The sequence below is a fragment of the Lolium rigidum genome, chromosome 3 (genome assembly GCF_022539505.1).
Source record: "Lolium rigidum isolate FL_2022 chromosome 3, APGP_CSIRO_Lrig_0.1, whole genome shotgun sequence".
Taxonomy (NCBI): domain Eukaryota; kingdom Viridiplantae; phylum Streptophyta; class Magnoliopsida; order Poales; family Poaceae; genus Lolium; species Lolium rigidum.
The window spans coordinates 307,516,472-307,544,465 of record NC_061510.1 but is presented as its reverse complement, the minus strand read 5'-3'; the positions used below and the strand labels follow the sequence as shown (position 1 = coordinate 307,544,465).

Sequence of the window (27,994 nt, the reverse complement as noted above, 5' to 3'; positions counted from 1 at the left end):
CTTTGCTAACACTCCAGGTCACTCTTTCCGTGGTAAGCTAACGCTGGCCCTACAGTACGGACAATCAGCGCAGGACTAGAGCCATTGCTCCAGGCAGGCTGAATGGAAGATGTGTTTGCATTGCAGCTGTACCAGCCCTTATGCGGCACCATGGCATCCTTCCAGGCATATCGAGCAGTCCACGGAGGAGTCAACATCGCCGTCTTCGATTGTTCCTTGGAAAGTTTCCCGTCCTAGTTTGGAGAGAGGTCTTGGATGCGCCACTACCGCTGCCGTGCCGTTGCAAGGCTCTGTTGTGGTTTCTTTAACTTCGTGGGTTGAAAGGGAGGTGCCTGAGTTGAAGCGAATAGTTTGGCTTTCCAGGCTGCCATCCTTTGACGCGCAGATATTAGTTTCAGAAGAGAGATGAGGCCCAGCCCGAATGGTTCCTACAGCTGGTGCTATCTGCCTGCAACAACTGGAAAACGTGGATCAGATCAATGCAGAACCCCGAATATTGTAGTACATAGATTTGGTGCTTAAAATAAACCAACAGTGTGAGCTAAATTGTTGACACTGACCTGCCGGGAAATCCCTAAACAGCACTAAGGCATCTCCAACCAGGCGACCCAAACGGACGCGCTGGGCCGTCCGTTTTGGGCCGTTTGGGTGGCTGAACGGACACCCGGACAGCGCCCCGCGTCCGCGTGTCCGTTTGGGTCGCACGCTGCGCCCAACGCAGCGGCCACCCAATTTGGCCATTTGGCCTATTTCTTTGGGAAATAGGCCATCTGGCCACAGATACTTTATAAAACAATGTATAAACCTAGAATAATATCTCATAAACATAGAATAATATATAACAAACATAAAATATAGCAAATAGCATAAAATATTATCAAATGTAGCATGATAAATCAATTAAAATGTGCCATAGTTTGAGAAAAATATAAAAATTACAATTGAGATTGTCTAACTCAATTTGGGCGCTCGAGGATCTCCTTCTGCCTCTTCTCGAACCAAGCTCTCTTCGCCTCACTCATGTTGGTCAAGTCGGCGTTCATGATGAGGTTGTCCTCGGCTTGGCGTTTGAGCTCAACTTCCTGCGCCTTCACCTCCATCTCTTTGGCCCTTTCCATTGCTTTGAGCTCAATTTCCTTCGCCTTCATCTCCACCTCTTTGGCCCTTGCCATTGCTATGAGCTCAAGTTCTCTCTCTTTGAGCTCAAGTTCTTTAGCTTTGGCCTGGGCCTTGACCTCTTCAATCTCAAGCTTCTTCTGCTGGACATCAAAGAATTTCTTCCTGTCCTCTTCTTTCTCCCGGCGCCTCCTCTCATCCCTCTTGTCCGTGGACACCTCTCTGTCCGCATGCATCTCCTTCAAAGTGCCATACAATAGCATGGACGAAGCATCACGCTTCATGTCGGCTTTGGTTGACTTGTGGCCGCGTGGACGACTTGCACGAGAAGCGGAGCTACCGCAAGGCTGCCCACCATCAAGGTCAATGACCGTGGCATCTTTGGCGGGGTTGTTGCCGATCAAGGTCGCCATGTACCCCTCGTACCCCTCCCGGAACTTGGGGGTGCCCCGGAGTTCCTTCCAACAATGAGGGAAGGCAAAGGTCTTGTCTCCATTGCTGACTTTGTAGAATTCCAAAGCTCGCCACACCTAGAGCAAAGCGAGACAACAACGATAAACATATGTGCGAACATCGGATGATTAAGTTGAGGTTAAGAATCATACCAAGTCCTTCACACCCATGCCACTAACGGGGAGCCGCTTCGCGTGATCATACGCCGCCCGGAACTTGTTGCATTCCGTTTGAATTGTTCCCCACCTCTTTTGGAGCGATACCTCGCTGCGGTCGCTCTCAAATGGCTCCTGTCCATATTTGCGATGTTCATGGAAGTATTCATAGATCCGGCGCCAGAATGCGGTCCCCTTCTGCTCGGCACCTGTCAACGCATCTTGCCCGATGGTCAACCATCCTTGGACAATCACCTTGTCCTCCTTCTCCGTGTAGTTGGCGGTTCGTTTGCTTACCCGGCGAGATCTAGCTTGTGCAGCTGCGGCTTGTGTGAGGACCTCAACGAACAACGGCTCCTCCTCGATGTTTATGCTGCCGGGACAGGTAGTTGTGCCCTCCTGTGTGTCAATGGGAGGTGGCTGGGGAGCCTGCTGTGTCGAAGGATATGGCAGGGTGGTCGGCACTGTCTGCGCGTAAGACGGAGGGGCCTGCACGCGCGCGGCCGACATATCATCGAACAGGTTGCGTGCACCGGCCATGGCAGCTGCTCCCAGGTTCTTGGGGCCTTTGGAGTTCGCCGGCGCACGGTTGAGGTCAATGGACGAAGGTGACGGCCCCGTAGCGGACTCGCCCACCTCCGGTGACCCATCCCGTGACTGGTACGCGTGCCGCCCTGAATGCGCCCCCAATTCGTGCCCAAACGGGGCAGACGGTGGGCCAGTTGATCTTGGAGGAAGGGGCAGGGTCATGGACGAGGCCGAGCTCCCCCCCGAGGCCGTGCCGGTGCCGGGGATGAGCATGTGCCGGCCGAGTGCTGCGTGGCCGTAAAAGAGCATGGCCTGCGCCTGCTGCTCTTGCATGACACTGTTCTTCGCCTGTGTTTGGAGTTGGAGGAGATGCTCCGCCGCCCGCACCCGCTCCTCCTCGGCGGTGGCCTCCATCTTCCGTTGATCAGACGCCCTGCGCCGGTCCGCCCGCTTCTTGGACTCCATCGCCCTCTGCTCCGCGGTGAGCTCGGGCTTCGCCTTCTTCGTCGGCGGCCCGGGCTCCACGACCACCGGAGCGTCCGAGTTCGAGAGCCGCCTCCACGGCAGGAGCGGCAACGGCCGCGACCAGTGCTTCCTCTCCGATGGTGGCGGTGGTGGCGGTGGCGGCGGCAGTCTCTTCGTCGGCCATCTCTAGGTTTTGGGAGTGGAGTGGACTGTTTCTGTTGTGGGAGGCAGACAGGCGGGCAGGGGCGGACAAGGGGAGGACGCGAGCGACCAGCCTTTCGCGTCCGCGGCCACGCAAACTCGTCCAAGATTTGGGCCCGGTTTGGGTCGTCCCGGACGACCCGGCCATCCGTTTTAGGGATGGGTCCGCGCGCTGGGCCGCGGTTTTGTCCGTTTCGACCCATCCGGACGCGCGGGCGCGGGATGGGTCGTCCGGTTGGAGATGCCCTAAGCTCCCAGGGTTCCGAGCTCTCCTGAGCGATTGGGCTGTCATTGTCGCTGGCCCCACCTGCTTCAAACCGTGTCATCGTTTTTTTCCCTTTCCTGCCGGCTGTGTGCTAGACTGCTAGCTATTCGTCCCTTCGGTGATGGGCCTTCATTTACCCCACAAGTCGGCCAGGATTGTTTTTGCCCGTGGCGTGCGTGTTTTTCTGAAGCGGTGTCTGGGCATGTGGTCGACGTGTCGTTCAGCAAAGGGGTCGCGCGGGTCGGTTCGGAGTTCTTTTGACCGGGGGTGTTCTTCCTTCTCGCTGCGGCGGCAGTTCTACTCGCCTCGATCTGCCTCTTCGTCGGGCCATCTGCGGCGGTGCCAGCGGTTAGTGGGCGGCGCCTCTGTGGCCGCCTTTCTTCCCCGTCGCGACTGCTTCTCCGCGTTGGTTCGTTTCCCCTTCTCTCTTCTCTGAATGTTTTTTCGCGCCGGCCGCTCTGGTGGAGTGGTTTGTGTGGAGATTTTGCTGGTGTGTGCTTTGTGCCCTGGATTTGTGGTGGGCGTGTGTGTGGCCGCCGCTCGAGGATTGGTCCAGACCTGTATGCTGTTGTTTATAGCGTCGTCGGCGCGTGCGGTTTTCATCGGGGCTTGTTACCCACTCGATCCGGTTTGTTCCTTCTAGCATCTGTTCTATATGCGCCTTCGATTAGAGATTTGCGTGAAGGTGCGTCTGGTGGAGCGGGTCGTGGGGCGCCCTGTGTGGGCTTTCTTTGGATTTGAGGCGGCCGTCGGTGCGGTGGTCGACTGGGAGCTGGGGCTGTTTGCGCTTCGCTCAGTGTGTCGTGTCTCTGTCGACAGCTGTGTGCTCTGAATTTTTTCGGTGTTCGCGGTACATCTGTGGCGTGTGTGCTTACGGTCGTTTGTTTGTTTCTTCATTTGATGAACGCTGGGCAGAGTCGAGATTACGTATCCGGTTGGCTCTGTTAGGTCAAGGCGCTTTGGCGATATGGGCGATTCCGTCCAGCCGCCGCCGCCCCAACCTTACGAGAGTCCGTCAGATCGCCGAAGGGCGCTGAGAGAGTCTGCGCGCATCATGCGGCGCGAGGATACGGTGTACGTGAGCGGAATCCAGGCACGGGACGACTCCGGAGAGGCGGTAGGACGCCTGTTAAAATCCTCTGTACCGGAAAACCTCGATCGCCAAAACCAGAGGATTTCCAATCGATCGAGGGCTGGGCTGGGAAGAGACGCTGTTCAAGGTCCCTGGGCGATGTCGACGCCAAAGGGGGGGAAGCCGGCGGTGGTAGATGCCAACTCAGGCCAGGATGGACGGGTTGTGGGCTCTTCTACACCGGCTCAAGATGGTCGTGGCACGGCGGCAATACACGGCGGCCGTCAGACGGTGCAGGTGCGATCGTCGCAAAAGCCGATGGGACTGCTGATGGCGCCGCCGGCAGGTGGGGGTGAAAAAGGGGGCCTCGTTGAGAAGCCTACCCACCCGAAGCCTGCTGGTGGTGGCTCGGCAGACCCAAGGCAGCGACGTAGAGCGATACTGGCACCAGATCGACAGTTGGAAGAGGACGGTAACTGGGATGATGCATATGTGTTGGAGGAGATGGGGCTACCACACAAGGCACTGAAGCTCAGAACCTACGTCCTGGAAGCTCCTAGCAAGGTACATGGCAAACTTCAAACCGCATACAAAGACCATGTTTAAACGGCTCATTGAGGAAGTCTGGCATCTCCGTAGCGGCATTGAGTATTCGGAGAAGGGAAAGAATTACTACATGATCACCCTGTTTTCTCGGGGCGACTATGATTTCGTGAAGCGTGGAGGCCCGTGGATTTTCAACCAGCACGCACTGATTGTCACTGACCTAGATGAATCTTTGCAACCATCTCAAACAGCCTTGAACGCAATGCCAGTTTGGGTGCGCATCTATGATGTACCATGGGGCAAGCAGAATGAAACCTGGGGCTATAGATATGGTGATGGCTTGGGAAAAACCCTGGAGGTGGACGTACCGGCTAGCGAGCAGCAGAAAAAGGAGTTCTTTCGGGTGAGAGTTAACTTGCCATATGATCGACGCTTGCAGACACGAATTACTGCGGGGGTGAAGGGCAGACCACAGGAGGCCAAGATCTTTAAGCTGAAGTATGAGCGAGTACCCTACTACTGCTCCCACTGTGGTTTCATGGGACACAGAAAAGATGACTGCGAGAAGAGAAGGGTGGGGACACTCTCCTTAGACTATGATGCCCACAAGCTCAGGTGCAGCCCCTACAAAAAGTTTGAGCACAGAACCTACTATGTACCACCGACTGCTCAGGTGAAAAGAGGTTTAAGCTTCTCAAGCTTTGGGAGTGCGGGATCCTTTAAGCACTTTGATCAGAACGTGACAATGATGCGTCGAAGAAGCAGTATGACCCCAGATTATGTACCCTCGCAAGCTGACTCGGTGGATGAGAATGTGGATGAGAATAATAGCATGCCACCATTGATGGAGGATCCCCTGCAAGATGGTTTAGTCCCGGAAGAGGCAGATGGCTCGATGCAGGTAGAAGTGGAGTCGAGCCTGGCGGCACAAGTGGATGCAATGCTGGTCACCACTGAGGTGGGAGCACAGACAAATCAGAGTGAACGGGATGCCTCGAAACCGATTATCCAGTTTCCTGACGAAGACAGCCACGAGGCGGACGTAGCGCAAAACCAGCATACTCACATTGGCATGACGGCCGACATGCTAGCACATATGTATCGCATGCAGGTCCAACAAGGGGCTGGATCTGGGAGCAGTTCCTGGCCGCGCGGGCCACGGTCGAGCGATATGATTCCTGCGCTACATGGACTATCGGACCTGCAGGTCTCCTTCGGCTCGGTGAGCGATGTTGCGATGTACCCAGCAGACACGATCCTGGGGAAGCGCAATGCAGAGGAGCCTGAGGTGCAGGGTGACCGCCTAGACATGGCTAGGGGACGAGACTACGATGGCCAGAAAGAAGGGGGCACATCCAAAAAGGGGAAGATACAAGGCTCGGCACATGGACAAGAGGGACGGCGTGAGGTGGAGTTGTTCTACAGGAGGAACAGGAAGCAAACGGCAACCGGGCATAAGCCTCCCGGTAACCTGGCGAGACCGGCAACCGGGCATAAGCCTCCCGGTAACCTGGCGAGACCAAATGTGTGGTCTCGTCAGGGGCAATGAATTGTGTTTCGTTCAACTGTCGGGGAGCAGGGAATGCCCCGACAGTGCGTGAACTTGTAGCTATTTCCCAAGTTTGGCGTCCTTTTTTGTTTTTTATTTGTGAAACTAGGCAAAATAAGAATAAGATGCGTCGTTTGCGTCATAGGTTAGGTTTAAAAGGCTTTGCAGGTCATAGTAGTGATGGTTTAAGTGGAGGATTAGCTTTATTTTGGCATGAACAGTGGGTTGTAGAAGTTAAAACTATCAATGAAAGATTTATCGATGCGTATGTGCGTGTGTCTCCCACTGATCCACAATGGCACTTGACGTGTTTCTATGGTGAGCCAAGGGTCGAAAATCGTCATCACATGTGGGATACTCTTCGGGCTCTAAAATTAGAATCAGATCTCCCATGGCTAGTTATGGGGGATTTTAATGAGGCGATGTGGCCGGAAGAGCATATCTCTAACACACCACGGCCGGTTTGGCAGATGGAGGCCTTTCGCGAAGTGCTTAGTGTGTGTTCTCTTCAGGACTTAGGTTTTACTGGGGTACCTTTTACCTTTGATAATAAGAGGAAAGGAGAGGCGAATGTGAAGGTCCGCCTTGATAGGGCCGTAGCTACACCAGATTGGCGAGAGTTGTTCGCTGAATCACGTGTACAACATCTTGTATCCCCAGTATCTGACCACTGCCCTATTCTAGTATCTTTGGTGCAGGAAGAAAGAAGCAACTGGAGACCAACGAAACGACAGTATGAGGTCCTTTGGGAAAGAGCATCCGACCTCCCGGAGCGGGTATCGAACGCCCGGAAGGAGGCTGGTCGAAAGGAGACCTTGGAGATATACGACGTGGGCTGGACAAGGTCATGGATGTATTGCAGGATTGGAGTAAAATAAAGTTTGGCAATATACTTCGGGAGCTGGCCAAATCACGAAAGGAATTGGAGCGCCTTATGTTGCAAAACGCGAGCCAACAAGAAATTCGACGGGCCACTGACCATATGCATGAGCTACTGTATCACGAAGAACTACTCTGGATGCAGCGGTCACGTGTTACATGGCTGAAGAGGGCGATCGCAATACACGTTTTTTCCACCAAAAAGCGGTCTGGCGAGCTGATGCGCGTAGATGTACACGTCCGTTGGGAACCCCAAGAGGAAGGTATGATGCGCACAGTGGCAAGTTTTCCCTCAGTATGAAACCAAGGTTTAATCGAACCAGTAGGAGCCAAGAAGCACGTTGAAGGTTGATGGTCGCGAAATGTGATGCGGCGCAACACCAGTGATTCCGGCGCCAACGCGGAACCTGCACAACACAACCCAAGTACTTTGCCCCAACGAAACAGTGAGGTTGTCAATCTCACCGGCTTGCTATAACAAAGGATTAAACGTATCGAGTGGAAGATGTTTGCAAAGAAAACTGTAAAACAAGTAGATTGTATGCTATGTAAAGAATAGGACCGGGGTCCACAGTTCACTAGAGGTGTCTCTCCCATAAGATAAAAGCATGTTGGGTGAACAAATTACAGTCGGGCAATTGACAAATAGAGAAAGGCATAACAATGCATATACATGATATGATAAATATAGTGAGATTTAATTGGGCATTACGACAAAGTACATAGACCGCCATCCAACCGCATCTATGCCTAAAAAGTCCACCTTCAGAGTTATCATCCGAACCCCTCCAAGTATTAAGTTGCAAAGCAACGGACAATTGCATTAAGTATGGTGCGTAATGTAATCAACAACTACATCCTTAGACATAGCATCAATGTTTTATCCCTAGTGGCAACAAGCACATCCACAACCTTAGAACTTTCTGTCACTGTCCCAGATTCAATGGAGGCATGAACCCACTATCGAGCATAAATACTCCCTCTTGGAGTTAAGAGTAAAAACTTGGCCAGAGCCTCTACTAGTAACGGAGAGCATGAAAAGATCATAAACAACACATGAACAATAGATTGATAATCACCATAATCATAGTACTCTCTATCCATCGGATCCCGACAAACACAACATATAGAATTACATATAGATGATCTTGATCATGTTAGGCAGCTCACAAGATCCAACAATGAAGCACAACAAGGAGAAGACGACCATCTAGCTACTGCTATGGACCCATGGTCCAGGGGTGTACTACTCACTCATCACTCCGGAGGCGACCATGGCGGTGTAGAGTCCTCCGGGAGATGAATCCCCTCTCCGGCAGGGTGCTGGAGGCGATCTCCAGAATCCCCCGAGATGGGATTCGCGGCGGCGGCGTCTCTGTAAGGTTTTCCGTATCGTGGCTCTCGGTACTGGGGGTTTCGCGACGGAAGCTTTAAGTAGGCGGAGGGTCAACGCGGGGGGCCACACGAGGGGCCCAGGGGATAGGTCGGCGCGGCCAGGGCTTGGGCCGCGCCGGCCACCCCCCTGGCCTCCTCGTGGCCCCACTTCGTTAGGTCTTCGGTCTTCTGGAAGCTTCGTGCAAAAATAGGACCCTGGGCGAAAGTTTCGTCCAATTCCGAGAATATTTCTTTACTAGGATTTCTGAAACCAAAAACAGCGAAAACAAAGAATCGGCTCTTCGGCATCTTGTTAATAGGTTAGTTCCGAAAATGCATAAATATGACATATAATGTGCATAAAACATGTAGGTATCATCAATAAAGTAGCATGGAACATAAGAAATTATCGATACGTTGGAGACGTATCAGCATCCCCAAGCTTAGTTCTCGCTCGTCCCGAGCAGGTAAAACGATAACAAAGATAATTTCTGAAGTGACATGCCATCATAATCTTGATCATACTATTTGTAAACATATGTAATGAATGCAGCGATCAAAACAAAGGTAATGACATGAGTAAACAACTGAATCATATGACAAAGACTTTTCATGAATAGTACTTCAAGACAAGCATCAATAAGTCTTGCATAAGAGTTAACTCATAAAGCAATAAATCAAAGTAAAGGTGTTGAAGCAACACATAGGAAGATTAAGTTTCAGCGGTTGCTCTCAACTTATAACATGTATATGTCATGGATATTGTCAACATAAAGTAATATAACAAGTGCAATATGCAAGTATGTAGGAATCAATGCACAGTTCACACAAGTGTTTGCTTCTTAAGGTGGAAGGAGATAGGTAAACTGACTCAACAATAAAAGTAAAAGAATGGTCCTTCAAAGAGGAAAGCATCGATTGCTGTATTTGTGCTAGAGCTTTTATTTTGAAAACATGAAACAATTTTGTCAACGGTAGTAATAAAGCATATGAGTTATGAAAATTATATCTTACAAGTTGCAAGCCTCACGCATAGTATACTAATAGTGCCCGCACCTCGTCTTACTTAACTTGGACTACCGGGTCTTCGCATGCCATGTTTCAACCAAGTGTCACAAAGGGGTACCTCCATGCTGCCTGTACAAAGGTCTAAGGAGAATGCTCGCATTTCGGATTTCTCGCTTTTGATTATTCTCAACTTAGACATCCATACCGGGACAACATGGACAACAGATAATGGACTCCTCTTAAATGCATAAGCATGTAGAAAAGTTATTATTCTCATATGAGATTGAGGATATATGTCCAAAATTGAAACTTCCACCATGGTTCATGGCTTTAGTTAGAGGCCCAATGTTCTGCTCTAACAATTTTGCATGCTCCAACCACTAAAATGATAGACCTTCAGACAAGACGGACATGCATAGCAACTCACATGATATTCAACAATAGTTGATGGCGTTCCCTGTAAGCATGGTTATCGCACAACAGTGCAACTTAATAAAATATAAAGTGCATAAGTACATATTCAATACTACGATAGTTTTTAAGGCTATTTTGTCCCATGAGCTATATATTGCAAAGGTGAATGATGGAATTTTAAAGGTAGCACTCAAGCAATTTACTTTGGAATGGCGGAGAAATACCATGTAGTAGGTAGGTATGGTGGACACAAATGGCATAGTAGTTGGCTCAAGTATTTTGGATGTATGAGAAGTATTCCCTCTCGATACAAGGTTTAGGCTAGCAAGGTTATTTGAAGCAAACTCAAGGATGAACAAGTGCAGCAAAACTCACATAAAAGACATATTGTAAACATTATAAGACTCTACACTCGTCTTCCTTGTTGTTCAAAACTCAATACTAGATATTATCTAGACCTTAGAGAAACCAAATATGCAAATCAAATTTTAGCAAGCTCTATGTATTTCTTCATTAATGGGTGCAAAGCATATGATGCAAGAGCTTAAACATGAGCACAACAATTGCCAAGTATCACATTATCCAAGACATTTTAGAATTACTAGATGTAGCATTTTCCAATTCCAACCATATAACAATTTAACGAAGAAGAAACTTCGCCTTGAACATTATGAGTAAAGCCTAAGGACACATGTGTCCATATGCAACAGCGGAGCGTGTCTCTCTCCCACAAAGTGAATGCTAGGATCCATCTTATTCAAACAAAAACAAAAACGAAAACAAACCGACGCTCCAAGCAAAGAATACAAGATGTGATTGAATAAAAATATAGTTTCAGGGGAGGAACCCGATGATGTTGTCGATGAAGAAGGGGATGCCTTGGGCATCCCCAAGCTTAGACGCTTGAGTCTTCTTAAAATATGCAGGGGTGAACCACGGGGGCATCCCCAAGCTTAGAGCTTTCACTCCTCTTGATCATAGTATATCATTCTCCTCTCTTGACCCTTGAAAACTTCCTTCACACCAAACTTCAAGCAAACTCATTAGAGGGTTAGTGCACAATTAATAATTCACTCATTCAGAGGTGACACAATCATTATTTTCACTTCTGGACATTGCATAATGCTACTGGACATTAGTGGATCAAAGAAATAAATCCAACATAGCAAAAGAGGCAATGCGAAATAAAAGGCAGAATCTGTCAAAAACAGAACAGTCCGTAAAGACGAATTTAGAGATGGCACCAGACTTGCTCAAATGGAAAAACTCAAAACTAATGAAAGTTGCGTACATATCTGAGGATCACGCTCGTAAATTGGCAGATTTTTTCGAATTTTCTACAGAGAATTGTGCCCAGATTCGTGACAGACAGCAATGCTGTTTCTGCGCAGCGATCCCAAATATAACATCAACTTTGACATAGAAACTTTACTTGGCACAAAAACATGATAAGGAGAGGTTGCTACAGTAGTAAACAACTTCCAAGACTCAACAAAACAAAAAATTGCTGTAGGTAAAAACATGGGTTGTCTCCCATAAGCGCTTTTTTTAACGCCTTTCAGCTAGGCGCAGAAAGTGCAAATCAAGTATTATCGAGAGTAGAAGCATCAACATCATTACCAGGGGTGTTGGGAGTTTTTTCAACAATGCATTGTATCTGGTCTATATAAGTAACTCCTCTCTCATTGCTCCTAGGCTTACTATTCTCATCAAACAAATTTTCAGGAACAAGCCAAGCATAGTTATTTTCCAAAGCTTCATGCATCCCTAGTAGTTTACTAGGTATTGGCGCTTTAATTTCCCTACCATCATTGACATTATTAGTATACTTAATTCTATCCATATCCATCTTTTCAAGTATTTGTTTAAAATTAGGAAAGAAACCAAGCCTCTTATGCTCAATAAAAACTTTTCTAGCTTCTTTAACTATATCCTCAAATTCTCTAACAAGGATTTTTAAAACAAAATTTCTCTTTTCCCCCATCTCCATATCCGAAAGTGTAAGAAACATATGTTGTATTATGGGATTGAGATTAACAAATCTAGTTTCTAACATGTGTATCAAACAGGCAGAAGCACTTTCATAAGTAGGAGCAGTTTTTGATAATGGTATATCTTCAAAATCTTCATCCATACTAACATGGGTGAAAAATTCTTCTATATTATCTCTTCCAATGATACACCCTCGTCCTACCGGTATCTCTTCCAAAGTAAACTTAGGATTAAGCATGATGAAATAAGCAAAAAGTAAACTAGGCAAATAAAGTAAAGACAAGTAACTAATTTTTTTGTGTTTTTGATATAGAGAGCAAGACAATAAATAAAGTAAAACTAGCAACTAATTTTTTTGTGTTTTGATTTAGTGCAGCAAACAAAGTAGTAAATAAAATAAAGCAAGACAAAAACAAAGTAAAGAGATTGAGAAGTGGAGACTCCCCTTGCAGCGTGTCTTGATCTCCCCGGCAACGGCGCCAGAAAAAGTGCTTGATGCGCGTAGATGTACACGTCCGTTGGGAACCCCAAGAGGAAGCTATGATGCGCACAGTGGCAAGTTTTCCCTCAGTATGAAACCAAGGTTTAATCGAACCAGTAGGAGCCAAGAAGCACGTTGAAGGTTGATGGTCGCGAAATGTGATGCGGCGCAACACCAGGGATTCCGGCGCCAACGCGGAACCTGCACAACACAACCCAAGTACTTTGCCCCAACGAAACAAAGTGAGGTTGTCAATCTCACCGGCTTGCTGTAACAAAGGATTAAACGTATCGAGTGGAAGATGTTTGCAAAGAAAACAGTAAAACAAGTAGATTGTATGCTATGTAAAGAATAGGACCGGGGTCCACAGTTCACTAGAGGTGTCTCTCCCATAAGATAAAAGCATGTTGGGTGAACAAATTACAGTCGGGCAATTGACAAATAGAGAAAGGCATAACAATGCATATACATGATATGATAAATATAGTGAGATTTAATTGGGCATTACGACAAAGTACATAGACCGCCATCCAACTGCATCTATGCCTAAAAAGTCCACCTTCAGTTTTATCATCCGAACCCCTCCAGCATTAAGTTGCAAAGCAACAGACAATTGCATTAAGTATGGTGCGTAATGTAATCAACAACTACATCCTTAGACATAGCATCAATGTTTTATCCCTAGTGGCAACAGCACATCCACAACCTTAGAACTTTCTGTCACTGTCCCAAATTCAATGGAGGCATGAACCCACTATCGAGCATAAATACTCCCTCTTGGAGTTAAGAGTAAAAACTTGGCCAGAGCCTCTACTAGTAACGGAGAGCATGCAAGATCATAAACAACACATGAACAATAGATTGATAATCACCATAATCATAGTACTCTCTATCCATCGGATCCCGACAAACACAACATATAGAATTACATATAGATGATCTTGATCATGTTAGGCAGCTCACAAGATCCAACAATGAAGCACAACAAGGAGAAGACGACCATCTAGCTACTGCTATGGACCCATGGTCCAGGGGTGAACTACTCACTCATCACTCCGGAGGCGACCATGGCGGTGTAGAGTCCTCCGGGAGATGAATCCCCTCTCCGGCAGGGTGCCGGAGGCGATCTCCGAATCCCCCGAGATGGGATTCGCGGCGGCGGCGTCTCCGTAAGGTTTTCCGTATCGTGGCTCTCGGTACTGGGGGTTTCGCGACGGAAGCTTTAAGTAGGCGGAGGGTCAACGCGGGGGGCCACACGAGGGGCCCAGGGGATAGGTCGGCGCGGCCAGGGCTTGGGCCGCGCCGGCCACCCCCTGGCCTCCTCGTGGCCCCACTTCGTTAGGTCTTCGGTCTTCTGGAAGCTTCGTGCAAAAATAGGACCCTGGGCGAAAGTTTCGTCCAATTCCGAGAATATTTCTTTACTAGGATTTCTGAAACCAAAAACAACGAGAAAACAAGCAATCGGCTCTTCGGCATCTTGTTAATAGGTTAGTTCCAAAAAATGCATAAATATGACATATAATGTGCATAAAACATGTAGGTATCATCAATAAAGTAGCATGGAACATAAGAAATTATCGATACGTTGGAGACGTATCACGAGCACGGAAGAATAGAATCAAACAGCTTAAGGATGGCGAGGGATGCTGGCAGTCTACACCTACTGAAATGGAGAGAATGGCTACTTCCTACTTCAAGGAGCCGGCGAGATTCTATCAGAGAAATTGGGCCACCCTTAAGGAAGAGGTAATTAACGCAGTTAAAGTGTTTTTTGTGACAGGAAGAATGCCGGAAGGAGTAAACGACACAGCCATAGTTCTGATACCCAAAACGGACCAGCCGGAGACACTGAAAGATTTTCGCCCTATAAGTCTATGCACGGTCATGTACAAGGTTCTTGCAAAATGTATAGTTAATCGGTTACGACCAATATTGGGTGAGCTTATCTCTATCAATCAAAGTGCATTTGTTCCTGGCAGACTGATCACCGATAATGCACTAGTGGCTTTCGAATGCTTACATTTCATGGAGCAGAATACTAACCCTGAGAAGCAATTTTGTGCCTACAAGCTGGACCTCTCAAAGGCCTATGATAGGGTTGACTGGGATTTTCTACGGAAAACGCTGCAGAGAATGGGGTTTGCACACCGGTGGATCGACTGGATAATGTCATGTGTGACCACGGTGAGATACATGGTAAAGTTCAATGGCACCCTTCTTGATGCGTTTTCGCCTTCCCGGGGTCTCCGGCAAGGTGATCCCCTGTCACCCTTTCTATTCCTTTTTGTAGCAGATGGTCTGTCGGCGCTTTTACAAAGGGAAGTGGGTAATCAGGATATCGAGCCCATCAGAATCTGTAGACGAGCTCCAAGTGTGTCACATTTGTTATTTGCAGATGACAGCCTCCTATTTTTTAAAGCAACAGCGGCACAGGCCAATAGAGTTAGACTTGTGCTAGACTCTTATGAGAAGAGCACAGGCCAGCTAATCAATCCTGGGAAATGTTCCATTATGTTTGGGAAGACTTGTCCTCAAGAAGTGAGAGATGAGGTGATGGCAGTTTTGCAACTCACAACAGAAGCCTTTGACACAAAGTACCTAGGCCTACCCACACCAGATGGTAAAATAAATAAGGAGAAGCTACAAAGCATCCAGGCCAAGCTCGGAAAACGTCTTATAGGTTATGAGGAGAACTTTATGACACAAGCTGCAAAGGAAGTTTTGATCAAAGCAGTCGCGCAGGCCTTACCAGTGTACCTGATGGGTGTGTTTAAGTTGCCCTATGGCTTGTGCGATGAGCTTACCAAGATGATACGGAACTTCTGGTGGGGAGCGGAGAATGGGCAGCGTAAAGCACACTGGATTGCTTGGGAGAAGTTGCTGCGACCCAAAGATCGTGGTGGTATTGGGTTTAAAGACCTGCGCCTCTTCAACCAGGCCCTTCTGGCGAGACAGGCGTGGCGACTTATTCAGTTCCCAGAGTCCCTCTGTGCGCAGCTACTAAAGGCCAAGTACTACCCTAATGGAAATTTAATTGATACTGTCTTTGCGGGGAATGCATCGTCAACCTGGCAAGCAATCGAGCATGGACTACAATTGCTAAAGAAGGGACTTATCTGGCGAGTAGGGAACGGTGCACAAATCAGAGCATGGCGTGATCCGTGGATCCCAAAGGGCGACTACAAGGCAGTAGCACCAAGACGGTGTTGTCGGTACAGGTGGGTCTCAGATTTCTTGCGTCCAGACGGCACATGGGACGAGCAGCGGGTGACACATTTCTTCGCGGTGGAGGATGCCACTGAAATCCTGAAGATTAAGGCATCCACGCGAAATGACGCGGACTTCCTAGCCTGGGCCCCGGAGAAACAAGGCATATACTCAGTACGCAGCGCCTATCGCTTAGCTTTGGAGGAGCAGATGCAAATGAAAGGTCTGGAATCCACGAGCACAAGACCACAGGGAGAGAGACCGATTTGGCAGCTGATCTGGAAGTGCCCTGTACCGCCAAAGGTTCAACACCTAGCTTGGAAAATAGGCTGCAATGCCCTGGCCACGCAAGTAAACAAGCACCGGCGGGGGATCAGAACTCCACCAACGTGCCTCATTTGTGGACAGGAGGATGAGGACACCTTTAACGTTTTTGTTCGATGTCCCCATGCCAGGGATCTGTGGAATGCAATGCGGGAAACATGGGATATTCCAGCGGATGAGTCCCTGTGTAATACTGGAGTGGAATGGCTACTGCACTTAATCCCTGAACTGTCGGAAATGCAACGGGCAAAAACTTTTTTGCTATTGTGGAGGATCTGGTATGTGCATAATGAGATCACCCACCAAAAACAAGCTCCCCCGGTGGAAGGCTCCTGGAGGTTCCTGCTAGGCTATTTGGAGTCCCTTCTCCTGATCAAGCAACATCCTGAGATGGACCTGGCTAAAGGAAAGATGGTTGTCTCTTATGACTCGGGCTTCAAACGGGATAAGGATGTGGAGAACGGACGCCAGAAGCCTTGCAAGAAATGGTTCCCGCCACGGCCGGGTGAAGTAAAGCTCAATGTTGATGGGTCATGGTCCTCTCAGGGAACGGCCGGCGCTGGAATGATTATTCGGGATCACACAGGGGCAGTCATTGCTGCAGCCTGCAAATCTCTACAGGCATGCCAAGATGCGACGGAGGCCGAACTGGAGGCGCTGGAGGAAGGCATGAAACTTACACTATTATGGACAACTCGACCAGTCGTCGTTGAAACAGATTGCGCTACAGCAGTGCAACTAATAAAGGGCAGTACACCGAATTCTTCAGCGTATGCTTTCCAAGTTCTAAGGATTAGAGATTTGTTTAAGGAAAGAGAGTGCAGGTGTGTGAAAATTGACCGGACTGCAAATAGTGCGAGTCACGGTTTAGCACAGATAGGTAGAATTCAGGCTAGAACACAAGTGTGGGCTGGGCAATTCCCTGAGGAGATCGCCGAGGCCATTGCTTCTGATTGTAATTCTATCTCAGTTTAATAAAGCTCTCTTTCATCGCAAAAAAAAAAAACGCTGGGCAGTCCGCGCGATGCCGGCGTCGTTGGAAACGTGTTGGTAGCCTCCCCTAGAAAAACTAGGCAGCGCCGCCATCTCTGCTCCTCACTGATCGCCGCCGACGCAACCACGCCTACTGCAGTCACTCCCGCAATCATTTTCCTGTTTGAATCTTCGTTGGAGAATCAAGTGTGCTTCTCCAACCATTACATAACTATGTGAATCTAATGGCAAGTTCAGACTGCAAGCAAATAGATAGTCAATCCCGCTCTTATTTGTAATACGAACAAGTTTTTGATCTGTTACTGTTAGTCTTGCAAATATTTTCTCGCAAAAGAAGTCTGTAAATCGCAGAAACAACAGATTCTTTTGCTCGGGGACAACCGATGAGCGGATTCTGCAGATTACTATTTGCTTCCTCTTTTTCATCCTTAGTTATTGGAGTTAATTAATTTGCTAAAAAAATATTGACTTTAGGGTCAAAGGGACGTTAAGGATCCAATAGTATACAAGTGGAGAAACTACCAAGGAATCGTCTCCTTTAACTAGCAATGGAAGAGAGCTCACAGAATGGTTAGTTTAGCTACCAACTGTGATGTTATTTGTTAGGCAGAATTATAACCTCTCTCTCTCTCTCTCTCTCTCTAACAGCCAAGATGAGTTCTATACACTAAGACAGTACAATTCACCCACTTATTTTCTTGATTCCGTTTGATTTCTAGCAAATTTTGTTACACTGTTTTGTTTTGAGTGTTCTTGTTTGATTTGCACACTTTCTACGTGTTTTTCAGAAGGCTGGCAGTGTTAACTTTCGAGCATGTTAGCTTGACTGCATTTATGCTCATGGCAGCAGATTTTTACAAGCAGTTATTGTTGTACGGTTTCTTTAACATCTGGATATCACAGCTTTAGCTCTGCTATACCCTCTTGATTTTTCATGCAGAGAAAGTAATTGGTTGCACAATTATATGATCAACCTCCAGAATCTATTTTTTTTCCTGAATCATAGTAACCACTATGAACTAAGATACTTCTGTGTGGTGAGAGTTCGGGCTGCATTCACAGCCTAGGCACATTAAACCTTGGAGGTGTGAAGTATTCATAACGAATGGGTCAGTTCAGTTAACATGATAGTATTTTGTAGCTGCCAGTTTGACGTTCAGTACATTTTTGCAGTCCGATATTGTTTTCAGCTCGTGAACTTACGTATTTTCTGACGAGATGAACTGATATTTCACATATATATTCAAGTGTAGACAACATGTTTAAGATCCAGCAGACTGCACTACACAATGGCACAAAGCCATCATGTTATTGTTAGTCCTTCTAGGAACCTGCTGAAATGCAGCCAAATGTGTCTGCTCTGAGTGGTGCCACGATCTTATGGCCAAGATGTAATGTTACATCTTTTTATGGATGAGAGCAAAATGAGATTGATCTCTCCACGGCCTGTGAAAATTTAGACCTAGAAAACTACATTAGACTTATGAAATGTTCAGTGTAAAATTTTGGTCGTGCCTCCAAAATCTACTAATGATAAGTGGGTCGTTGGTGTGTTAATCACAGGTTTATGTTTGTGTATGAAAACTTCTTTCACAAAAGAAAAACGGCCTAGAAGGCGAAGCCTGTCATGTTACTTCCTACTGTTGCTCTTTACTTGTTGTTCCATGCACCAGTCCAATTTAGAACACATTCAACAATTTGGTTAGATCTATAACAGAAGGCTATGATTTCTTTCAGTTATCTACAGTTGGGAATTGTAGACAAGTACTGGGGAATGCTTCATAGCAACTGAATTGAAGTTAAGTTGTTTGCCATCTCTAGGGGACATTACATTCACTTTTATTATCCTTTCTAATAAGTGGTAATTGTAGTTGGAAATTGGACACAAGTACTGACGAATGCTTTGTAGCAACTGGAATTGAAGTTAAGTTTTTCACCATCTCTAGGGGAGATTACATTAGCGTCTATTATCCTTTCTAATTAGTAATTGCAGTTGAGCTGCCCACCACCTCTTCAGGGTAGGTGACATTCGCTTATGTTGTCCTTTCTAATGAGTAGTGAGGACTAACATGCCTACTTGCAGAGTGAGGGCAGAAGTTTCAAAACAGTTGTAGCTCAGGTGTCTTGTGTCCTCAAAATATAATGTCTTAAGTGAAGATTGGTCCGTGGCATTATTTATTTCATTACAAAATTGAGCGCATGTTACATCTGCAACTTTTACTTGCGGATCTTCTTATTTCGATGACCTCTATTTGCAGTTAGGTCATTCTTTCATCTGCTAACAATATAGGAAATATCATAATTGTCCATCTAAGTTACCGGTAGGTGCTATTTCCTTGTTTTCATTACACTTTAGCTATGACCAGCCCTTGGCTAAACTTTGCTAACATCGTTGTGCAAAGCTTTTGCATTATCATGAAAAGGAGATTAAGTCACACGTCAATCTTCATTTCTTGAAATCTTTGACCACTACTTGGAAGTAAGCACATAAATGGCAGATGCACATTGATCATGCTCATTATTCAACAAAGAGAGCTAGCTTGCTGCGTGCATAGTAGCTTGCTACAGTTTTAGAAAAAAAGATATTCATCACCACTAAACTGAATAGTGCTAGGAAAAACATAGTGCAGCCTATATGTATTTTCTGCATGTCAATGTTAGATTAGATAAGTTACTCTCTTGACGATGCCTCTCTTCTTCTTTTTTTTTGCGAATTTGACGATGCCTCTCATTGTCTTAGAGTAGACAGAAAATGACCGCACGTTTGGCTCCAACTTATCTTCAGCTAAAGCATTGATACATGGAAATTATACACATTTTATATGCTCGAACAATTATTCAAAATGTTACACCATTCGCTGATTCATTTTAATCTGATTGAATGTGTTTAAGTAATGACATGGAGAAATGAAGATGGGGTGTGGCATGTGGCTGAAAGGGTTGCTAGATTTTCTGTTGAAAGCATCCTTATGTTATCACCAAGGGCAACAAATTAATTTCGACTGATGAACCATTATCATTTAATTTGATATACTCTGTATATTATAGTGTTAATCTTATAGGGAAGCAAATGGAAAACTGTTAGAACCCTTTCAACTTTTTTAGAGTAGAATTTAGTATGATGCTCAGAATAACCAAGATTGGAAAAGCTATTGAGCGTGACAGTTGTTATCAGCTATTGTTTTCTTTTGTTACAAATTTTGACTATATAATATTTTGATCAGGTTTATACTTTTGTTTCAGCAAACAAATACCTCAATTTCTTCTTCGGCTTTGGTATACATGGAGAAAACATTCATAGCTGACAATAAAACTCAATACAAAATTGCCTCCCTACTGAGCGCCAGCCAGCAAACGGCACATGTGAAGCCCAATGTACGTATCATCACGGGAAAAATGGAATGCCAACAGAGAAGGTCGGTGCAGCAAGGCGCGGCAGGTCCTTCTAGTAAGTCTGCACTTTGGAGTCTCCGATAAAGCCTCTCCTTTGCTTGATGAACCGCATCAGGAAGTCGGTCATTTGATGTGTTGGTGCTCAATCCTGAGCTGAAAATAATGTTCCTTGTGGGTTCAATTATGCTTTTGCTTGAAGCCCCACAATCTTTGTGGCTCGTAACTTCATAGCCTGCGTTTTATAGATCGACTGATGAGAAATCAACAGTCCAGTTTATACTGTAATTATCAATGCTTCAAAAAGTTGGTATTGTAAGGCAAGCTGAATTTGGAAAACGTTCAGACTTTTGTATTGCATCTCGTATAGGAGATGCTCATGTAATCATGCAGTTCCTTTGTTTTTTACCAAATTTGTGTAAAAAAGCAAGGGAACCTATGTAAGCAATTTCAGAATAATAAAATGACTAAGAATGTCATTTGCAATCCTTGGAACTCTGTGGATTTCTTGGTCTAAGTTAAACTGTTCTGTAGAACAATAAGTGAACAAAGAGGCTGCACACACGGCACATTTGCAGTTAGCATCATTCTAATTGCCACAGGTTCAAAGCTGGGAACACTCACATCACCTCCAAAAAGGCGAAATCTGTAACCAAACTAAATGCACACTACATTTTGGCTCTTGTTACAGCCCAGATAATTTTGTCTTTCCATAAATATAATGTAAGGCACCGTCTTCTTTTAAGACCCAAAGGCATTTGCTATCAGTAATTTAACACTGAAACAAATGAACAGTATTGGATTAAGCATGAGAGTGACATGGTTTGTTTCCTTGAAATGTTGACCAAACAAACTCACCATGTCAGCAGAAACAAATTCTTGGGTAGGTCTTTACAAAATGTAAAATGACATACTATAAATCATCAATTAAAAGTATCATTTGGATCGAGTGTTAATAATCTGCAACCCCGCTGTGAGGACATAGCTTATGTTTCCTTGCCAAAATGTTTGGTTTAAACCTCCCTATTTCTGTGAAGACATAGCTTATGTTTCCTTGTCAAAATGTTTGGTTTAAGAGAACCTTGTCAAAAGAATAAGCAATTAAACTGTTTAGACCGATCCCAGAATTTATTTAACATAGCTAATGGCATGGTATGAAATATTGCAGTGATCAATCAAACGGGAATGCACCTCTGTCTTCAATTCTTTTCTTTTTACGAAGCATAACATGCTCCGGGTTCCATGTCAGAAGATAACGGAACAACGTTTTGTTTTTGCTGGAACGCCCCGAGGGACAAGGAGGAAAAAAGAAAAAGACCTAAAAAACGGGAGCTGCAGATTATCCGCCAGGCATAGCCTGGCATCCCCAAAGCCACTACCGCATCTCCTAGGCTGGATTGTACGTAATGGTGCGCTCCCTCCACTGCCCAGTTTCTACAGCGGGAATTCACCGCAAACCCCCAAAGCTACTACCGAGTCACCACTCACCGAGAGTCGGCCGCACGCATCGCAAATTCGCAAGGGAAGGAAACAGAGGCAGAGGCGACTGTGATATGGTCTAATGGTCATCGATCAACGGCCTGTGGTGCGCAGATCGAATGGGGTGAACCTGGCGGGGGCGGCGGAGTCGCGGCGCAGGGAACCGTCGGTGGGCTCAACCAGCGTCGGTTGCGGGTGGCGGCGCTGCAAGTAGAAGAGATTAGTGGGGATCGGCATGCAGCCACCTCAATTTGCTACTTTTTTTCCGCAGCAGACAGGACGTAGCGACTATTACCTTGTTCACTAAAGTAATACCTTTTAAATATTTTATTAATATGTACTCCTTTCGATCCCTTTTAATTAACTTGAATTTAGTATAACTTTATACTAAATTTATGTCAATTAAAAAAGATCAAAGAAAGTATTAGATATCACTTTATTTCAAATTATAAACTGTTTTAAAAAATTAAATTATTTTGCTAAATGGCTTGTAATATTAGTCTCTGTCGCATTAGAGTGGGACTAATGTGAGCTTTAGTCCCGGTTCGAGCGGCGGGGCTGCGTACGGGGCCACCGCCCCTTACTTATTTTTTTTTGCCGAGCAGGGTTTGGAAACGGTTCATCAAGGCTGCAAGGGGTGAATGGAAAAAGGAGCTTACATTTCGAGATTACGATGTAAGTAGTTCTATAGCGAGGTCCGCACATCAATTTGATTCTTATTTCAATATCATTATCATGCTTTATTATTATTTTGATTGAACTCTATTCTCGTAAAGTGTTTGACGCAGGAAGACGGAAATAATTTATGTGGATACTACGTTTGCGAGTACATCCATGAGATGACCTGTTGTCAGGGGGGGGGAAGAATTCTACAAAGCCTTCATGTACGGAAATAATATTCACAATCTTATTTTATTGTCAATCAATTGTGTTGAGTTTCATTCATATATATTGATCCCCTTCTTTATATTAGATCGGACGTCCAAGGATCCCGTACGAGCAATTTAAAAGGAATTGGCGGGATTCTTACTTACGGAGGCCATATACGCAAAAGGAGAATACCATCGAAAATATGTATTTAGAACATAGGGATCCTAAGTAATACCGTCCATTATATGGATACTTGTATTGCATATGTATTACTATATTGATGACAATGTATGTATTCATGACGGTGTTGTGTAATGCTTTCTTTATTGCTGCATGTAATACCGTTGATTTGAATGAAAAACATAAAACCCAAAACCTCTGCCGCAGCAGAGAAACGACCCTTTTCGCTGTCGCGGCAGAGAAACGGGCACACCCCGCGCTTGACGCGTGGAGGACTTTAGTACACCAACCGGGACTAAAGCTCCTCCACCCCGAGCGTCCAGGCACATCCACGTGGATGTCCTTTAGTCCCGGTTCACAACATAGCCGGTACTAAAGCGGGGGGGAGGGGTAGGGGAGGGGGCTTTAGTCACTATTCTTTAGTCCCGGTTGCACATTCGGAACTAAAACCCCTTACCAACCGGGACTAAAGTCCCGTTTTCTAGTAGTGCATGATAGTTTTCGAAAGAAAAAAATGCGCTGGGCTATCAAAAGTAAGTCAAATGAACAACATTCTCCTGCCCACACTCAATTTTTTCAGGATACTTGTGAGATATTATGTTTTAGATTACCCTAAAAGTATATTTTTGGATATTACAATATAAAACATGTATACACATCATGCATGTGACATAATTTAGTTCATAGAGTATTGTTATCTGTCTCTTCCTAGTTTTCCTTACATTTAAGGTGCTTAATCTAGGTAGAAAATAAAAGGACAATGTATAAAAATGTAAAATAATAATAACATAACACTTCATGTAAATATACTTAGTATGGTTTCAATTGTATTCTTCAATTCAATAAAATATAAGAAATGCCACATATATTAAAAAAATTCTATGTGGTTAACTATGACAATTAAGGAATGCAAAAGAATATAGGTCGATATTACATTTGTTAGAAGTATACAAGGTTAGTATAAACGATTACAACATAATCATTCATCAACTTCCAAATAATGGGGTGTCACTCGAATAGAAGTGGCGGGATTCAGCCTCATCGGGTATGCATGGATCCGGGTATTTTTAAATAAGATAGCTAATGGAAGAAATTCTTTAGTTTAGCTTATTTAACTTTGTAACCACCATAAAGATTCAGCTTCTCCTAGAATTGACCTGCCTTCCCTACCATTACATATTAATACTGGCCAACTAAGGTGTAACTGAACGAGCCTAAGAAGGTCACAATGCCGGAAATGGCTGAAGAGCTAGCTCTTCCACGGGTTGTCTCCCTGGTCGGCGGTGAAGATATCGACAAGCTCATGGTGGTCTCTGGCTGCCTATCTTTGATCCACATGCTTCAATCTTCAGAAGTGGATTGGAGTCCGATTGGCTTTATGGTGCAAGATGTCAAGCTCCTAGCTGCTAATTTCACTGCAGTATCATTTTCACATATTTTCTGTGAGTCTAATTTTGCGGTACATACTTTAGCGCGCTTTGCGGAGCACTTTGTTTCTATTTGTTTTAGAAACTCTATCCCAGATTGTAGTCTATTTGTAATGATATTCTTTGATCAATCAAAATATCACAATTCTGTCAAGCTATCACGTGTATCCACCATGGGTAAAACTTCCGTCTTTTACCTTTCGGGAGCAAAATACCGTAACCGAGGACAAGCGTTTTTACATCTCGGGAGAATATGCTCTTCGTTCTTTAAAATGAATTTTATAGGTATTTAAAAATGTTCAAAAAATTGACAAAAAGTATAGCACATACATCTCGATTTTCTCTGTGCTTGCAAAGTCGCTTGACAAAAAATTGATATAGTTTATATCATGTGTAAAAAAGACAAAATTTGGTGTCATAAAAACTCTTCACCAAACATTTCCTTATTATTTTACATAGGTCATGAAAATGGTGTTTTTCCACTAAATTTGGCGTGTGCACTGATAATGTTGAGATGTACGCGTAATTCTTTTGTGCAAATTCGTTTTATATTTGTGCAAGAAGTGGAACTAAAATGCACCCGGAATGCAAGTTGTGGGACTAAAACTGTATATGCCTCTATTTTAAAATATTTTTTTCCAGCGGCAGAACACTAGCACCCAAAATAAAAAAATAAAAAGTGAATTCCGTGGAACCGAGCATTTCGCATGCGTATGAAACTCAGACCAGGGCAGGCTGACTTGCGCGTCACACGCAAGTGAGCCTAGACCTAAGCGGCGCACACAGCACAGGTCCGGAAACGAATGGAATACCTCCAGCGGATGTGGAGCGGAGCCTGGGCCCAGTAAAGTTCCATATCTGCATGCCCGTACACCATTTTTCCAGATCAAGGTGATGGCGTTGGGATGCAAAACAAAACAGGGGTTTTCCTTCCGGCGGCGGCGCAGCGAAGGAAGAAGAGGAAGAGCCTTCTGAGCAGCTTAAGCCACCAGCTCAGCGATTTTTCTATTCCTCCCCAGGTTCGTAAATTTGGCACATGCGATGGGGAATTAGGCGATTCTCTATTTATAGACTTGTGCGCTTTGGTGCCTGGTCTGAGTTTTTTTTCATGCCTAAATTCATCTAATTTCAATTTGGTGACCCAGATAGCTACTGGGTTGGATTTGCTCTAATACACTAGTGATCCCACGGCTTCTGCATATAGAAATTGAAGCAAATAGAATACTGTAGAAAACCGTAAGTCCAACAAAAAAATGAAGCTCTTTACACAAGAGTAGACCTAAAGACCCTTGATGATATAGCATACAAGAGTAGAGCATACTCCCTAACAAATATGTACCTATACATGAAGATGTCCCAAATATATGAATAGCTGACACACTTGGCATGTTGAACTACATATAGAGGCTAATTTAGCCGGACATAGAGCTTATCATAGACTTACGGTGTGTTTGGTAGCCCGGGTCACCCCAACATCTCCTTCCCACCAGAGACATGCCGAGCTCAGATACGTTGAGGTGAGATTTTATCAATGTTTGGTAGCCCGTATATGTTGAGAGATGCTCTGGTAAGATGTTGTTTGGTAGCACTCGTATGACCTGAGATATGTTTCCTTGCAATCTACATACTAGGGTTGATATAAAATAACAAGAACATCCAAAATTTACACAGAGGTCCCTAAATAGAAAAATAAAAAAGCAATCAGGTCCTTGAAATAAGGACAACCGCATCTCGCCAAGAGTGGGCGCCGTGGCCGCGAGTGCAGGTGCTTGGTCTCGGAGTTGTAGTGGTGGCGCTTGGTCGTGGCCGTGGAAGTCGCGCGAGGAGGTGTCCGCAGCGGCGCTGGTCTCGGAGCTAGAGCGCCGCTGAGGCGGAGCTCGCGCGCGAGTAATGGCGCGTCGGGCCGAGGCGGAGCTCGGGCGCGTCGGGCTGAGGGGGATCTCGGGCTCGTCGGGCAGAGGCGGAACACGAGCGCGTCGGGCCGAGGCGGAGCGCCGGCGCATCGGGTCGTGGCTGGTCGAGCTCGCAGGCGGCGCCTCGTCCCCATGGCGCTCCCCGGCAGCGCTAGATCGACCGCAGCAGGAGCGAGAGGAGGATGGGGAAATGAGGAGAGCGGGTGGGGGTCTGGGGGTGCGGGCGTGGGGCAGCGGTCTGCTACAGATTTTTGCGGGGCGAGCTCAACCGAGCTGAGGTGTTTCTCGATTCGGGCTTCGCAACCGGGCAGGGCTAAAGGCCATTTTTCGTATGAGGTGGGCACTGCCCAGATACGCTGACCCGATCTAACAAACGCTAGATGGCCCAAAATTTTCGGTTGGGAGTAGATTTTCTTGGCATCTGCGGTGATACCGGCCAATCCTCTCCTCGCCACCCAGCACAGTAGAGCATATTTTCACCTTTCCAATGATTCGGATATTCTTTGGTTGGCAGCCCATTGTCTTTTAACATGCTCTCACCATTCTGCGCTCATAAATAACATATAAAATTGGTTTAAAAATAGTAATTGTTATAGGGAGTCTAACTAGATTGGGGCAAGTTCAAAAAAAAATGTTAGTACCTTGAGCCACATAATCCCTGTGCTCTTTATCCAGTTGCAAATACGATTGCGTCAAATAAGATTTCACCTCCGCTTGAAATTTAACTATATTGCCCATGATCTCACTAATGCTTCCTTGAACCTACAGATTGGTAAAGAAGATAAATCAACATATCATTATATTTAACGGTTTATATCATGTCTTAGGATATACTTACTTGGATGATGCCCTTTTTTTTTATTAAACCAACGGTGCCAACATCAATCACAGTGGATCGACCGGTTTTTGACTTGAGCATCATTGGACTCATGTTTGGCATTGTGATGCCATGCCTTGATAGGTCTTCAAATATGAATTTTGTCGCCGTAACAAGGAGTTTATCTACTAGATTCAGGGGAAGATGGTGGGCTAGTGTCATCCCCAACTGAATTAGCTCCTTTGTCATTACATGAATCTGCATCCACAAAATGGGTCACACATATTTTCTAGCATGCAAGATAAATTAAAATATCATTCTCGTGGTAATTATACTAAGAAATTGTGTCCCTATTACCAAATAAAAATATATAGTGCACTTACCAGGCTTCTTATAACAATCAAAGTATTGACACCATGGGTCGCAACTCGCAAGGTCATAAGCTATTTCCCTCCCGGAGTTGCCAGATCTAATGACCAGCACGCTCTTACCGGAGAAGGTCTTGCCTGACTTGTACATCTTTAGCAGCATACAAGATAAATTAAAATATCATTCTGGTGGTAGTTATACTAAGAAATTGTATCCCATTACCACATACCGGGCTTCTTACAACAATTAAAGTATTGACACCATGTGTCGCAAGGTCGTAAGAGATTTCCATCCCGGAGTTGTCAGATCCAATGACCAACACACTCTTACCGGAGAAGCTCTTGCCTGACTTGTATCTTGATGAGTGGATGGTCTCACCCGGAAAATTTTGAAGTCCAGGGATCACCGGAATATTCTCTGCACTATTCTCACCACTTGCCACAACAAGAAACTTTGCCGTGAAATTTATTCTTTTGCACTCCGCCATGTCATGAGCCACGATGGACCAAACTTTTTTTTTATCACTG

At 45.5% G+C, this 27,994-nt stretch overlaps 1 pseudogene; it reads right to left on the bottom strand.

The window, feature by feature from the left end:
* Window positions 1-5: 5 nt before the first annotated feature.
* On the bottom strand, window positions 6-27,954 carry LOC124696811 (annotated as a pseudogene).
* Window positions 27,955-27,994: the final 40 nt, after the last annotated feature.